Here is a 16,399-nt window from a genome sequence, read left to right as displayed (position 1 = left end):
CACTTGTGTGCATTTCGGACCCCGCCTAGCGAGGTAGAGATCTCGCTATAGGCATGGCGTCGCTTAGCTAGATGCGAGAAATATCTCGCGTTAACCTTTGTGTCGCGACCCCCCAACCCCTTCGTGCAAATCCTGGTGCCGCTTGCCCAGGCGCGAGATCAGGCTCGTGATAGCCCTCGCCCTGCCCAGTTTTCCCCTTTCCCCATCCCCTGCGTTGCTGACCCCGTTGCAAGAAAGGCCCTGCATCCAAGCTCGGGAGGCCAATTAAGAGTTTCCTTCCCTTTTTTATACACGCCAATCCCTTTTAAATCCCCTCCCAAGAACCCCACGCTCAAAACTCACTGCCAGCCCCATCATCTCTCTCTCTCTCTCTAACACACTCAAAAACCTCTTGATAAGTGGGGATTTTAACTACTTATTAGCACCTTTTTGCTTTTGTTTTAGTCTGATAGTATTGGTTTATGTTCCCAAAACTAATAAAAATATGCAAATTGCAGGAATGTTGGAAGTTTGGTCTCTTGTGATAAAATCCAACTCAAAAAGGAGTGTTCTGAATCACAAGCCAATAAAGGGCGAAGAATCAAAGAAGTGCGGTCCGTAGAAGAATTTCTGCAGCCGCAGAAGAAAGTGCAGACCGCAGAATTCCATCTGCGGCCGCAAACCAAGTGAAAGAACCCAACAGGACTTTGGCCAATGTACGTCCACAGAACAACGTCTGCACTGACAAATGATTCCAAGTTCAGAGAGTGTGCAAAAGACCATGTCCTGAAGGCTTGCTGAAGTGCGGCCCGTACAAGAATTATGCGGCCGTAGAAGATGCTTCGCAGCCGCAATCCAGAAATGTGTGGCTGCAAAATTCAAGCTCATGCCAACTGAAAATATATGCCGCACATAGATTTGGGCGGCCATAGAACCTCCCGAGGGACATTTTTGTTAGTGAATTTTGGGCCACTATAAATAGACGAGTTTCACATCTTTAGGTCAAGTTTCAAAGTTTGGGCTGCTGTAGCCGTTACATTTTGCCATTTTAGGAAGTTTGTGATTATTTTAGTGTTTAAACATTATATTTTATCATTTTAATCTTTGATTATGGGTTTAATTAGCATTTTTTCTTTATTTTCTTCAATTCCCACTACGAGTAGCTAGAGTCTTACTAGGGTTGTGACCCAACCCTAGTATGTAAACCTTATGGGTACTTAATTTAATATCTGTTTATGATTGGGTGTTAATTATTTAGCTTAGTTCATGCTTCAATTTTAGAATTAATGGTTGCAAATATTGATTCATGCCTTTTTGACATAGTCTCTACTTGAGAAAAATGGACCTAGTCTAGGATAACTTGGCTAACAAGGAATTGGGTTAATTGAGAGTTTGGTTAGCCTAATTAAAGGGTTCAAACTAGAGATAGTAAGAACCCGACTTGAGCTCATATCAACTATTTTGTTTGATACCCATTTGGACTTGAGAAAGCAAAATTAGGCAAAATCACTCTCTACCGAGAGGTATTGAGTGAGTAACGTAAAGTTGAGAGCTATAATACACCCCAATCAACAAAACAAGTATTAACGTATTTAACTTATTAGGCGAACACCTAGGTTATGGTCACATCCCTAGGCTTTTTAACTATTTGAAAAAAATACCAAAACAATCATTCGCTTCTAGATTCTTATCTTAGCTTACAATTGTTAGAGTAAAAGTAGAATTAGAAATCAAAACCTTTGGTGGAAGTGAAAATTTAGTTAATCCATTCACTCTCATCAAGTTTATACTCCTAACACCCATTGTAACTCCCTGTGAAAATCGACCCCGACTCTTGTTGGTACTATTCTTCCTACGACCGTTTCCACTCATTATTGAGTGCGGATTGGACGTGGATCAATTTTTGGCGCCGTTGTCGGGGAGTTAAAGCGGTGTTAGCTATATATTTGGATTTGTTTTTGGAATATCTTCTTTTCCTTCCGTGTTACTAACTTATGTGAGAAATCTTAGGTACAACCATGGCGAACAATGAGTTCAGAAATTTGCCTTTGGGGGATTTGGATGCGGAGGACGAGCAAGTAGAGGAGGTACCTCATGAGCCACAAGCCAATCGGATAGGCCGAGTACCTCATGAAAATGTGCCAGTTCTACCCCCACCTCCACCACGAGCGGCTCCATACCGCATATTTCCCAACGAAGGTTATGTTAGTGCAATAGTCCCTCCCCGTATTAGGGCAGGCAACTTCCAAATCACCAATGTGATGCTCACTTTGCTTGAGCAACGGGGATTCTTCACCGGTGCTCCAACACAAAATGTTTATAAACATCTGAAGGGGTTTGTGGACACTTGTTGGGGAGCAAGCAAATAAATGTCTCTGAGGATGCACTAAGGCTAAGGCTTTTTACCTTCTCTCTATGGGGGAAAGCTTTAGATTGGTTGGAACGATTATCGAACCATTCAATTCACACTTGGGATGAGTTAGCGGAAAAGTTCATTGCTAAGTTCTTCTCTCCCAGACACATGGCTACACTTCGATATGAGATCCTAGCATTCAAGCAAGAGCCGAATGAACCACTACACGAGATATGGGAACGCTATAGAACTATGGTCAAGGAATGTCTCAGCAATGATATGACGGAAAACATGATTCAACAAACCTTCTACCATGGGATTAACACAACCAACCAATGTGTAGTGAATCTACTGGCCGATGGAAACTTTATGACTACGCCTTATGCGGAGGCGTGTGAGATTTTGGATGAGATGGCGGAAACGTCATCGCCTTGGCAATCCTGGGCTAATGTTCCACAAGGGGAACCGAATATGATCCACCTTCACAAAGAATTGTAAGACCATGGGCAAGCCATTGCCGAATTAACAACTTCCATGACTCAACTAGCGAAGGCCTAACTAAATCAAGTGCAAAATCCTAAGCAAGTCAATGTTATGGAAGGAGTAAACATGATAGTGAACAAAAGAAGGACCAAGGGTCCACAAGTGCAAAATCGAGTGGAGAACTATGTGTAAGAAGATGGTAGTTTTGAGCAAGATGATTCCTATAAGAATAAGAAGAGGAGGTTCAATATGTGAATAATTTTCAAGGGCAAAAAAACAACTCCCAAGGCCCAAGCCAACAACAATGTCGACCTCAAAATAATCAAGGCAATTATAATTCTAACAATCAAAGAAATTGGAGTGGAGACAACAATAAAGGGAATTGGCATAACAACAATAATCAAGAAAATTGGAGTGGAAACAACCAAGGCAATTGGGGAGGTAACAATTAAGGCGGATGGAACAACAATCAAGGCAACCGAGGGTCAGGTTTTCAAAGGCCCCAATGTACCAACAACTAAGCAACCCACATACTTATCCTTCCCATTGTTCGAGTTCTTCAAACAATAAGATGGGGCATATTGAAAATATATTCAAACAAATGATGGAAAAGAATGTCGATTCGGATGCCCAACCTGCCTCACACAAGCCTTAAATTCTCATCCTAAGGGGGCACTACCAAGTGACACGGTGGTAAACCCAAAGGGTGGTAATAACACGGGGCATGCCATGGCGGTTATCATAAGAAGTGGAAGAGGCGAAAACGCACCCACCTCAAATGGAAGGCAACTTGTTGATGATGATCAAGTGATGAAAGACGAAGGGATCTCGAACAATGTAGTGCAACTTAATTATGAAGTTAGTATTGATATTAATGATAGTGTGGAAGATACTCAAGAGGAGGTGAACCCGTCTAGGGAACACATTATTGACATACCGGAGCCGGTAGTGCAAAAGGATAAGGCACCATTGCCTAAGCCTCTACCTCCATACCCTCAAAGACTTGCCAAGCAAAATGGTTAGAATCAATTTAAGAAATTCATTCAAATGATGAAGAGTCTCTCAATCAATGTGCCATTAGTTGAAGCTTTGGAACAAATATCCGGTTATGCAAAGTTTATGAAGGATCTTGTGACAAAATCGGTCAATGAACTTTGAGACCATCAAGGTCACTCATCAAGTGAGTGCAATTGTACATTTAATGGCTCCTAAGTTGGAGGATCCAGGTTCTTTCATGATTCCTTGTACAATTGAAAGTACCGAGTTTGCTAAAGCTCTTTGTGATTTTGGGACAAGTATCAATTTGATGCCCTATTCGGTTTTCAAGACTTTGGGAATTGGGAAACCAAGACACACCTCTATGAGATTGCAAATGTCCGACCGTACCATGAAGAGGCCCTTGGGAGTGATTGAAGATGTTTTGCTTCATGTTGATAAATTTATTCTTCCGGCAGATTTTGTCATTCTAGATTGTGAGGTTGATTATGAAGTACCAATTATTCTAGGGAGACCTTTCCTTGCTACGAGTAAGGCTCTTTGTGATGTTGAAGCCGGAGAACTCACTTTCCGGGTTGGTAATGAAAAAGTGATATTCCATGTGTGTAAGTCCATGCGGCAACCAAATAGCAATGAGGTGTGTTGTTTTGTGGACTTGGTAACCGATGTTATTATTGATGAAACAAGTACTACAATCAATGTTGGTGATATGTTGGAGGCCGTCTTGCTCAACTTTAATGATGACGAGATGGATGGCTTCATGGAATGTGTGAATTCTTTGCAAGAAATGAGGTCGTACAACTATGCACCCCGAAAATTGTCCTTGGTTCTTGAAAATAGAACAACTCCTCCGATAAAGCTTTCTATTGAAGAGCCTCCTACTTTGGAGTTGAAGCCATTGCCTCCACATCTCCTGTATGAATTTCTTGGTCCTTGTTCTACTTTACCGGTTATTTTTTCCTCTTGTTTGACTAACATGCAGGTAGATTCTACTTTGGCGGTGCTAAAAAAGAGAAAGAAGGAAATTGGGTGGACCTTGGCGGATATTCGGGGGATAAGCCATGCTTTTTGCATGCATAAGATCAAGTTGCAGGATGGCGCCAAACTATCTATTGAATATCAAAGGAGACTCAATGAGGCTATGCAAGAAGTTGTCAAGAAGGAGATTATCAAGTGGTTGGATGCCAGGGTTGTCTACCCCATCTCCGATAGTTCGTGGACTTATCCGATTCAATATGTCCCAAAGAAGGGGGGGCATGACAGTGGTCACCTATGACAAGAATGTATTTATTCCTACAAGAACAGTGACCGGTTGTAGGGTGTGTATGGACTATCGCAAGCTCAACAAAGTCATAAGGAAGGATCATTTTCCACTTCCTTTCTTAGATCAAATGCTCGATAGATTGGCCGGTCGTGCTTTCTATTTCTTTCTTGATGGGTACTCGGGCTACAACCAAATTCTCATTGCTCCAGAAGATCAAGAGAAAATAACCTTTACATGTCCCTATGATACTTTTACTTTCAAGCGGATGCCATTTGGTTTGTGTAATGCATCGACGACTTTTCAAAGGTGTATGATGGCTGTTTTCACGGATATGGTGGAGGACTACCTTGAAGTTTTCATGGATGACTTCTCGGTGGTTGAAGATTCTTTTGGTGATTGTCTTGCAAATTTGGACAAAGTGTTGGCTAGATGTAAAGAAAACAATTCAATGCTCAATTGGGAGAAATTCCATTTCATGGTCGAGGAAGGTATTGTACTTGGCCACAAAATCTAAAGGAGTGGAATTAAAGTTGACTAGGCAAAGATTGAGGTGATTTCTAAGCTTCCGCCTCCAACTTCGGTGAAGGGTGTGCGGAGTTTCTTAGGCCACGCAGGTTTTTACCGGCACTTCATCAAAGACTTCTCTAAAGTTGTGAACCCGTTGTGCAGGCTTCTTGAGAAGGATGCTGAGTTTAAATTCAATGATGATTGCATGAGAGCTTTTGAATTTTTGAAGCTCAAGTTGACAACTACTCTCATCATCACCGTTCCAAATTGGAGTGTCCTTTTTGAACTCATGTGTGATGCAAGTGACGTAGCGATTGGGGCTTTTGGGGCAACACATCAACAAAATCTTTCATCCGATATACTATGCTAGTAAGACCATGAATAGTGCCAAAGTCAACTATATCGTTACAGAGAAAGAGCTTTTTGCTATTGTATTTGCAATTGAGAAGTTCCGCCCGTACTTGATGGGTGCAAAAGTCTTTGTCCACATGGATCATGCGGTGTTTCGTTACCTTATGAACAAAAAGGACTCCTAAGCTCGGTTGATGAGATGGGTGCTCTTGTTGCAAGAATTTTATATTGACATCCACGATAGGAAAGGTAGTGAAAACCAAGTGGCGGACCACTTATCTCGTTTGGAGGAGGAGCGGAGGCCGCATGATGGACTTGAAATTAATGACTCATTCCCCGATGAGAAACTCTTGGCAATTTCAATGAAAGAGGTGCCATAGTTCGTGGATCTAGCAAAGTTTCTTGTGTGTGAAATCATTCCGGATGAGTTCTTTTCAAGCCAAAGGAAGAAGCTAAAACGGGATTGTCAAGATTATTATTGGGATGAACCATACTTTTTCCGGATTTGTATGGATGGGGTGATTAGAAGATGTGTACCGGAAGAAGAGCAAGATGAAATTCTTGGGGCTTGCCATTCTTCGCCATATGGTGGTCATCATGGTGGAGCAAGAACGACGACCAAAATGCTTAGTTGCAGGTTCTATTGGCCTACTCTTTACAAAGATGCTAGGGAGTTAGTGAAAATATGTGATGAATGTCAACGGGCAGGTGGAATCTCAAAGAAAAATAAAATTCCTCTCACAATCATTTTGGAGATTGATATTTTTGATGTGTGGGGTATTGACTTCATGGGCCCTTTTGTGAGTTCTTGTGGAAGTACCTACATCTTGGTCGCGGTGGATTATGTGTCCAAATGGGTTGAAGCAGTTGCTTTACCCAACAATGGGGCAAGAAGTATGGTGGATTTCTTGAAGAAGAATATCTTCACAAGGTTTGGTACTCCACATGTAATTATAAGCGATTGGGGGGGGGGGGTCACATTTTTGAAACAAGGAGTTTGACACTTTTCTTAGAAAGTATACTGCTACTCACAAAGTCACGACTCCCTATCACCCACAATCTAGTGGACAAGTGGAATTCTCCAACCGAGAGATAAAGAGTATCTTGTCCAAAACGGTGACTGCTAATCAGACAGATTGGTCCAAGAAGCTTGATGATGCATTATGGGCTTATCGTATAGCTTACAAAACATCTATCGGAATGTCACCATACCGGTTGGTGTTCAGTAAAGCTTTTCATCTTCCGGTGGAACTAGAGAACAAGGCCATGTGGGCTCTAAAGAAGTTGAATCTTGATTAGGATGTAGTCGCTAACTTGAGGGTTGCACATTTGAATGAATTGGATGAGTTCCAGTACCATGCTTATGCGAGTTCATCCTTGTACAAAGAAAAGATGAAATATCTTCATGACAAATACATTTGGAACAAAGAGTTCAAGATGGGCGATCTTGTATTGTTGTTCAACTCAAGGTTGAGGATGTTTCCCGGGAAGCTAAAATCCAAATAGAGTGGTCCTTTTGAAATTGTGGGTGTGACACCTTTTGGTGCATTTGACTTGAAGAACAAAAGTAATGAAGTAATGCTCACCAGGTGAAGCACTACTTGGGAAAGGTTGGATATGGCCACATGGTGGCAATCATTCATCTCACTTGAGGGTATTTTGCGACGTGCCGTGAAGTTAAATCAGGCACTTCTTGGGAGGCAACCCATGTTTCTTTTCCTTTTTCTTTTGTAGTTAGGTGCTATTTTTATTCTAACTTGATTTGAAGTGTGCTACAGGGGTGAGTGTGACTTACAGGAATTGTGGACAAAAATATGGCTGAGTGTTCAAAAGAGTGCGGACCGCACATTTTTAGGTGCCATAGTAGATGAGCATTGCGGTCACACATTTATCTTGCGGACCGCAGAATTGAAATGTCAAAAACACAAACTCTATGAAGTTTGAGCTTGTTAGTACGGAGGTCGATCTGCGACCGCACGAGAAATCTGCGGCCGCACCCAAAAATGTGCGGACAACAAAATGGTTTCCAAAAGTAATCTCCCATGTTAAAAAGTGCGGACCGCACATGTCTCTGATCCCTTGCCTTTTTAAACGGTATAAATAGAACAGTAGGGCTCATTTTACTCTTTTCCCACTTTGAACAAACACTGTTGTCCTACTAAATATTCTTGGAGATTTCAACTGTCCACATACACAGTCACCTAGATCACTCACTCACTACATTCACTCTATCTGGTATGCTTCAATTTCATAATAATCTTTTTAATTAGTTTAATTTGTAGATTTTTAGTTCTTTTTAGGCCATCTGTTATTAGAGTTTCATTATGTGTCCATATTGGGTAGATCTGGATTGGGTAACCATGATACATGCTTTAGTGGGGGTTGGGGCAGTACAATTTCATATTTTTACAATGTTTTCATGTCTACTTGTCATGTCATATTTGTGTGGTTCGTAGATGTTGAATTTGGGCAACTCGGTGAAGAAGGAATCTACGGCCGTAAGTTAAAATGTGCAGACCGCAGAATTCCCTTTGCGGCCGCAGATCAGCCCATTCTCTGTCATTAGAGAGTCACCATTTTTAAGACTCAGAAGTGCGGCTGCAAGTCAAAGTATGCCGCACACCAGATTTGCGGATCGCAACACCCATCTGTGGCCGCACAAGTTAAAATGTGCGGACTGCAGATCCTTTATCCTGCAAACATGTATTAACTTCATAACCCCATTGTGTCCAAGTGTTTCTCCCTTACCTATATGAATCTTGTATGTGTTTGAACATCGAATTGCAACTAAAAATCTCATATGTTTGATACAGACAATGGTTCGATCAAGAGGACGAGGCAAAACTTCAAAAGGGGGAGGTGAATCTTCTTGGGGTCGAGGCAAAAATGCCTTGCCCCTTGGCCAGCCAAAGACAATAAGAAAGAAAGCACCAGCAGGCAGAGGGAGAGGTGCAGACCTCTCCAAGTCTATCTCATATATCCCGTCTAGGGAAGTGTCAGAGGGAAATTCAGCCTTTGTTCAAGAGGAGCATCCGACCACATAGTCGAGGCCACAGGGGAGATGCCAGCTGAGGGACGAGCCGTCTTCATCTCACAGCACTTCCGACAGATCGGAGAGTGCTAGTCAGGCTTCTGAGCCATCGACTACACCAGTCCTTGAGGCACAAATTACACATGATATCCCCGATAATGGCATATGCGGAGATGCTACAACTTCAGGCCTTGAAAGATCTAAGAAGAAAGAGGTTTAGGAGGATCGCTTTGTCAGCCTAGCCACCTTCACCAGCTTCCGTATGTGGTGGCCAGTGAGATCGCTAACTCTTGAGCGACAGTTTCTGTTAAAGGACTTGGAGAAGTACAACCCAGCTATATTGAGATAGTTCAGGGCACGAAAGGGGTGGATGTGGTTCACCCAGAGTGTAGAGGATGCCAAAAAATATCTCGTCCATGAATTCTATGCTAATGTGGCTCATATAAAGAAAGGGACAAAGGTTACCAAAATACGCAACCTCAAGGTGAGGTTTGATCAGCATACACTAAACCTGTACTTGGGCTTCGAGGATGTTGAGCTAACATATTATTTGGAGAAGTGAGCACTGAAAGAGGAAGTCCGTCCTTGGCTAGCTGAGATTCTAGCACCACCAGGGCCACCACCACAGATCGCTGTTGGGATTCCCATCCACCGGAACACTTTAAGATTTGGGGCAAAAGGGAGGCGGACCTTTATTTGTAGTAGGTTGGATCTATGCTAGAACGAGACTTACCTTCCTTTTGCTCGAGAAGTTCTTATGGCTCCATTATGGCCGGTTACCCAATCAATATGGGGGACGTGATGTCGGCCAACATTTCAATGATTTCACGGTAGGACAGCTCGGCCTACCCTTATCCCAACACTATTACAAAATATCTCATTGATGCAAAGGTAAAGCCAAGGGACTTTGACACTAAGGTGAAGGAAAAGAAGCCCTTCGATTGGTATTCTCTGATGGATGCGAGCAACCCAAAGAAGAAAGTACAGCCTTCTACCACCACAGGTTAGTCTGATGAGCCAACAGTGGTAGCTTCTGAGGTAGTTGATCTTCCATCTACTTCTGCTGAGCCTTCTACCAGATCCACTACTATGCCTCTGCCATCATCCACAGCTCTTACCATAGCTCCCGTCACAGCTCAGAGGCCAGTGCCCATGCCCACTGCCCACTTTCTGCACTGCGATTCTCCCATACATTGATGAGTCTCAACAACTGGATGCAGATAACTACTGCAAAGCTGTCTAACTTGTCCAGTACTGTTGTAACGCAGTCCACTTCATAGGCATTACAGGTTCCTTATGACATTGAGGAGACACTGAAGAAGATTCTGGAGAACTAGAAGACTATCATGGATACCTTGGTACAACACGGGTCAGTGATTGAGGAGCTGGAAAAGGAAGTAAAGAAGATGAGGAAGTCCCAGGTGCGCAAGAAATCAGTGCACAAGCTCCTGAGGGAGGTGACTAGACTTGCTATAGCTGGAGACCTTCCATTTGACATGCTGCTTGACCCGTACCAGTCCACCCCAGATCTTTCAGCACCATCTGCACCGGTAGCACCAACTGGCCAGTCTGACGAGCCAGACCTTGTTGCAGACACTGCACATGCAGTGCATGAGATGTTCGCCAACCTAGCCACACCTAGATTTGACGATGATGAGATTCAGTTGGCTGATCCTGAGGGAGATAACATTGCTGGGGACACTGAGATGTCCAAGGATCGATAGAGAGTTTTCTTCACCCTCTTCTCTTTTACTCTTATTTTGTTAAGCATTGGGGACAATGCTTACTTTTATTCGGGGGGGTGGAGTTTATTTGACACATTGGTACACTTTGATACATTTGGTCTGTAATAATTTGATGATATTCTCTCTTTTCTTATTTGTATTTATCTATATTCTCTCTCTCTCTTTTTATATATATTCATTCTATCTTTAGTAGTTTTTGCTCATTAGTTTTTTTTTTTTTTGGTTATTAACTTCTTTTTCCATATTAGTTCTTGTTTTGTTAAGTAGCTTCTTTTTATGATTTAGTAGATAATAAGCCTTTAATTTTCTTAATGCCACGGTTCTTTCCAAAGGTAGTTGTTGTGTGAACCAGGTAACTCATCCCAACGATGGATGGCGTGACAACCTTCTTAAGGGAATAAGTTTGTTTTTGTGTTTAGGTAATAATAGTATTAGTAATGAATAAAAAGAACTAATCAAGTCATGCTCGAAGAGTCAACCATGCTTCAATTAGTACCAATACACTTAACTACATGCTTATGGTTCGAGACAAGGTTTTTGAAAGAAATAGCTCTAGTTAGTGACTTTGTGACTCTTGATTTGACTTTGGCAATCATCGCATGGTTTAATTGGACTATAGTGATCTTTAAACTTGAATTTGGTCATGGTAGGCCCTCGACTCTATCCTCTTTTACAATCTAGTTGCGTGAGGTGTGAGATGAATTGTTGTTAGTCCAAGTATCCATGCGAAGGGTCTAGAACTTGCCTCGAATGTGTTTCAAGGCGAAATCCTAAGTTTTGCTTGGTTTGAGAAGTGATTGTAGGCTTTCCTTGGACCATTTGAGCCTTCTATTTCCAACCAATGTCATTGTCCCTAGTCAAACCCTTTGAGCCTCTAGCTTTTCTCATTTGATAATCATGTTATAAGCCTTTACCCGTTTTGTTGTGACCCTCTCTTGACACCCGAACTTTTCTTAACACTCTTGTGAGACAAGTGGCTTAAATAATAAGTTTGGGGGATAGATGAGAAATTTGAAAAATGTATCAAGGCACAAAAAGAGATAAGAAAGGATCTCTATGAAAAGAGAAGGCAAGAAAAGAAAAGAACAAAAAGGAAAATGCAAAACTTGAATAAGTGGAAGGGTTGATGGTCTCAAAAAGAGGTAATGATACCAAGAATGAGCAATCAAAAAAGGGAGAAAAAGAATGGAATGAACAAGAAAGAGTGATGTTAAGTCTCTCTAATCCCCCAATGAAAAGAAAATGACTCTAAGAATTGGCAATTGTGAGTCGGGAAATGAAAGCGTAGAGTGCTTAAGGAAAGGTGTAACCATTTACTCATATGATATCCTACCCTAATCCAAAAGCCTTCATTACAACCCGAAAGAAGTCCTACTTGATTTCAAACCGAGTGAGCTTACATTAGTAGCGATCTACATGAGGGGCAAGTTTATGGGACTTGAAGCCGTACTTGTGATATTCTCTTGTGAGAGACGAGTGAACCTTCATGAATCCTAAGATTGAGTGCTAATTTCATAAGTGAGCTTGGCAAATGGAAACTAGATGAGGAAGAGTTTGGAGTCCACCATGACATACATGATAGAACAAGAGTCCTTGATGAGTAAAGTCAATTCTTGAAGCTCAAATATCACATTAGAACTATATGTGCATGAATATTTGACTTGTCACCTTGTTGATAATACATGAGTAGTGTGGGTAATTGTTGGTCCCAACTGATGTGTGAATGACTCACCTTTGACTCGCTGAAATAACCCTTAACTCTAGGAGGTGGGACACTAATTTATTTGCTTGAGGACAAGAAAAAACTTAAGTTTGGGGGAGTTGATAAGTGAGGATTTTGACTACTTATTAGCACCATTTTGCTTTTGTTTTAGTCCGATAGTATTGATATATGTTCCCAAAACTAATGAAAATATGCAAATTACAAGAATGTTGGAAGTTTGGTCTCCCATGATGAAATCCAACTCAAAAAGGAGTGTTCTAAATCACAAGCCAATAAAGGGCGAAGAATCAAAGAAGTGCGGCCCGCAGAAGAAAGTGCGGACCACAGAATTCTATCTGCGGCCACAAACCAAATGAAAGAACCCAACAGGACTTTGGCCAATGTGCGGCAGCAGAACATAGTCTGCATTCACAAATTATTCCAAGTTCTGAGAGTGTGCAAAAGACCAAGTCTTGAAGCCTTGCTGAAGTGCGGACCACACAAGAATTATGCAGCCGCAAAAGATGCTTCACAACCGCAATCCAGAAATGTGCGACTGCAAAATCCAAGCTCCTGCCAACTGAAGAAATATGCAGACCGCACATGGAATTGTGCGGCCGCAGAACCTCTAGAGGGGCATTTTTGTTAGCGAATTTTGGGCCACTATAAATAGACGAGTTTCATATTTTTAGGTCAAGTTTCAAAGTTTGAGCTGTTGTAGCCATTACATTTTGCCATTTTAGGAAGTTTGTGATTATTTTAGTGTTTAAATATTTTATTTTATTATTTTAATCTTTGATTATGGGTTTAATTAGAATTTCTTCTTTATTTTCTTCAATTCTCACTATGAGTAGCTAGATTCTTACTAGGGTTGTGACCCAACCCTAGTGTATAAACCTTATGGGTACTTAATTTAATATTTTTTTATGATTGAGTGTTGATTATTTAGCTTAGTTCATGCTTCAATTTTAGAATTAATGGTTGCAAACATTGATTCATGCCTTTTTGACTTAGTCTCTACTTGAGAAAGAGGGACATAGTCTAGGATAACTTGGCTAACAAGGAATTGGGTTAATTGAGAGTTTAGTTAGCCTAATTAAAGGGTTCAAACTAGAGATAGTAAGAACCCCACTTGAGATCATATCAACTATTTTGTTTGATACTCATTTGGACTTGAGAAAGCCAAATTGGGCAAAATCACTCTCTAACCGCGAGGTATTGAGTGAGTAACGAAGAGTTAGAGTTGAGAGCTATAATACACCCTAATCAACAAAACAAGTAACATATTTAACTCATTAGGCGAACACCTAGGTTATGGTCATATCCCTAGGCTTTTTAACTATTTGAAAAAAGACCAAAACAATCATTCGCTTCTAGATTCTTATCTTAGCTTACAATTGTTAGAGTAAAAGTAAAATTAGAAATCAAAACCTTTGGCGGAAGTGAAAGTTAAGTTAATCCATTCGCTATCGTCAAATTTATACTCCTAACACTCATTGTAACTCCCTATGAAAATCGACCCCGACTCTTGTTAGGTACTATTCTTCCAATGACCGTTTCCACTCATTATTGAGTGCGGATTGGACGTGGATCACCTCTCAACACCTTTTTCTCTCACGCACACCAATCACAACACTAATTGAACATCACTCATCATCTCTTCAACATCTAAGGTATGGTCTCTTGTCTCTCTCTTTTTTATTAGGGATTATTGGAAGTAAATTAAAATATGCAACCTTTATTAATATTTTGAATGGTGAAATTGTACATGGTTGTCCCATCCCCATGAACCCTATAGGATTGATATTCTTGGCTCAAAAGAGTGTTTACACTATAATCCCAAGCCAATATGGGAGGATGAGTCAATCGCTCTCCCATACAAAAGCTTCATCCTAACTAGTGCGCACCAAGTGTTCGCTAAAATGCGTCAAATGCAATTTTTGTCCCAATTGGAGCCCGAGTCTCCGGGATTGAAACACTAGTGGTTTGTAAGATTAACTATCATGAAATTTAAGTGTTGGGTGTCTCATCGGAGACGGAGTAAGTGGTTAAAATATGGTACGTACATTGTTTTTCCCATATGAACTAATTGTCTTAAGAATACACTCATGCTTAATTTCATGAGGTGAAGTCTGAGTAGCCTCGATTTATTTGACAGCATTTGCTAAATTCTTAAGTGTGTGGTCTTTAGGACCGCTTTCATTTTGATTCATGACCCTCTGAGTTGACTAACATGAACATGTGAAGGTACAAAATTGTGTGTCCAAAACCAAATGCACAACCTACGGAAAAAGGCCAGGGTAAAGCTACAACCCACCACTAAGGGAAAGACATCTTCTACACCACCACCCAAGACGCAGAATCTAGTAGTCAAGCTAAAACATTACAAGCGGTTGCAGCTACAGAAGCCTCACGATCAAGGCCTAGGGGTGAGAGCGAATATGGGCCCAATCGGCTAAGAAGTGGTACAAGATTTGTAGGCCCAGGCACATGCACCAGGACTGTGATGACCCGATAGGTTATTTAGAGTATTAGCCTTTAATTCCATATTTCGAGACCTCTGTTAGATTTGTTTGATATTTCTTGGTTTGCATGCATGGTTCGTGTCACTATTGAAAATCTTTTATGCAAAAAATTGAAGGAAATATGAAATTTGGCTTTAAAAACAACTTGAGTTGACCACGGTTAATATTTTATGAAAATGATCTCGGATCGGTATTTTGATAATTCCGGTAGGTCCGTATCATAATTTTGGACTTGGGCGTATACCCATAATTGAAATTAAAGGTCCCTAAATTGATTTGACTCATTTTGTCGAAAACTAGCATTTTTCAAAGTTGAAAAAAATTACTAAGTTTGACTATAAGTTGACTTCTTAGCTAATGGGTTCAGATTTTAATGTTGAAACTTGGAATAGGTCTGTATCGCTATTTTGAAACTTGTCTGTTAAATTTGGTTCAATTCAAAATCGATTTGATATAGTTCGGACGCTTAAATATGATTCTAGTATTCTTGAGTTTCACTTTGAAATATTATTCATTTTAAGGATTTATTCGTAGATTTAGATGTTATTTTGGTGATTTGATTGTGCGAGTAAAGTCGTATGATGTTATTACACTTGTGTGCATATTTGGTTTGGAGCCCGAGGGGCTCGAGTGAGTTTCGTACATGTTTCGGATGAGTTTGGTAAGTGTGAAGATAGCTGGTACACTCTGTTGCTGGTGTTCTATTCGCAATTGTGAGCCTCGCTTTTGCGAACAAGTGTTTGCATTTGCGATCAGGTCCTGGGATTGGGTAACCTCGCATTTGCGAGGAAATAGTTCGCAATTGCGAACAGCTCAGGGTGGCATTTACGATCACTTGATCGCATTTGCGATGCGTGGCAACAGTAGAGTATCTTTGCAATTGCGAACTTCTTGTGATATTTGCGACCTCTGTGGTTCTGAGGTAGGATTCGCATTTGCGACCCTTGTCTCGCATTTGCGATGATCGTAATTGTGAATAAGACTTCGCAATCGCGACATCTGCAGATGTGTAAAAGAGGGGGAAAACAGGACTTAGCTCATTTCACACCATTTCTCAACCCTAAACACTCTAGAGGCGATTTTCCAAAAGGATTTTCTTCCCAAATTCATTGGTAAGTGACTTTAATCCATTTCCTTTCAGTTACCCATTACATTTTATGATATTTCAACATCAAATTTAGGATTTTTATGGTAGAAATTAGGAATTTGGGCAGAATTGAGAATTTTTGTAAAATTGAGATTTAGACCTCGAATTGAGGTCAGATTTCGAAATAAATTACATAACTGGGCTGGGGTGAATGGGTAATTGAATTTTGGTTCGAATCTCGGGTTTTGACCAAGCGGACCCGGGATTGACTTTTGTTGACTTTTTTCAGAAATGATCAAAATTGAATCTCTTTCATTTGTGGGTAGTTTCTAAAGCTTATTTTTAATCATTTTGTCAATAATTTGCTAGATTTGGT

This window comes from Nicotiana tomentosiformis, chromosome 8, assembly GCF_000390325.3.
Source record: "Nicotiana tomentosiformis chromosome 8, ASM39032v3, whole genome shotgun sequence".
NCBI lineage: Eukaryota > Viridiplantae > Streptophyta > Magnoliopsida > Solanales > Solanaceae > Nicotiana > Nicotiana tomentosiformis.
Note: the sequence above shows the minus strand (reverse complement) of the source record.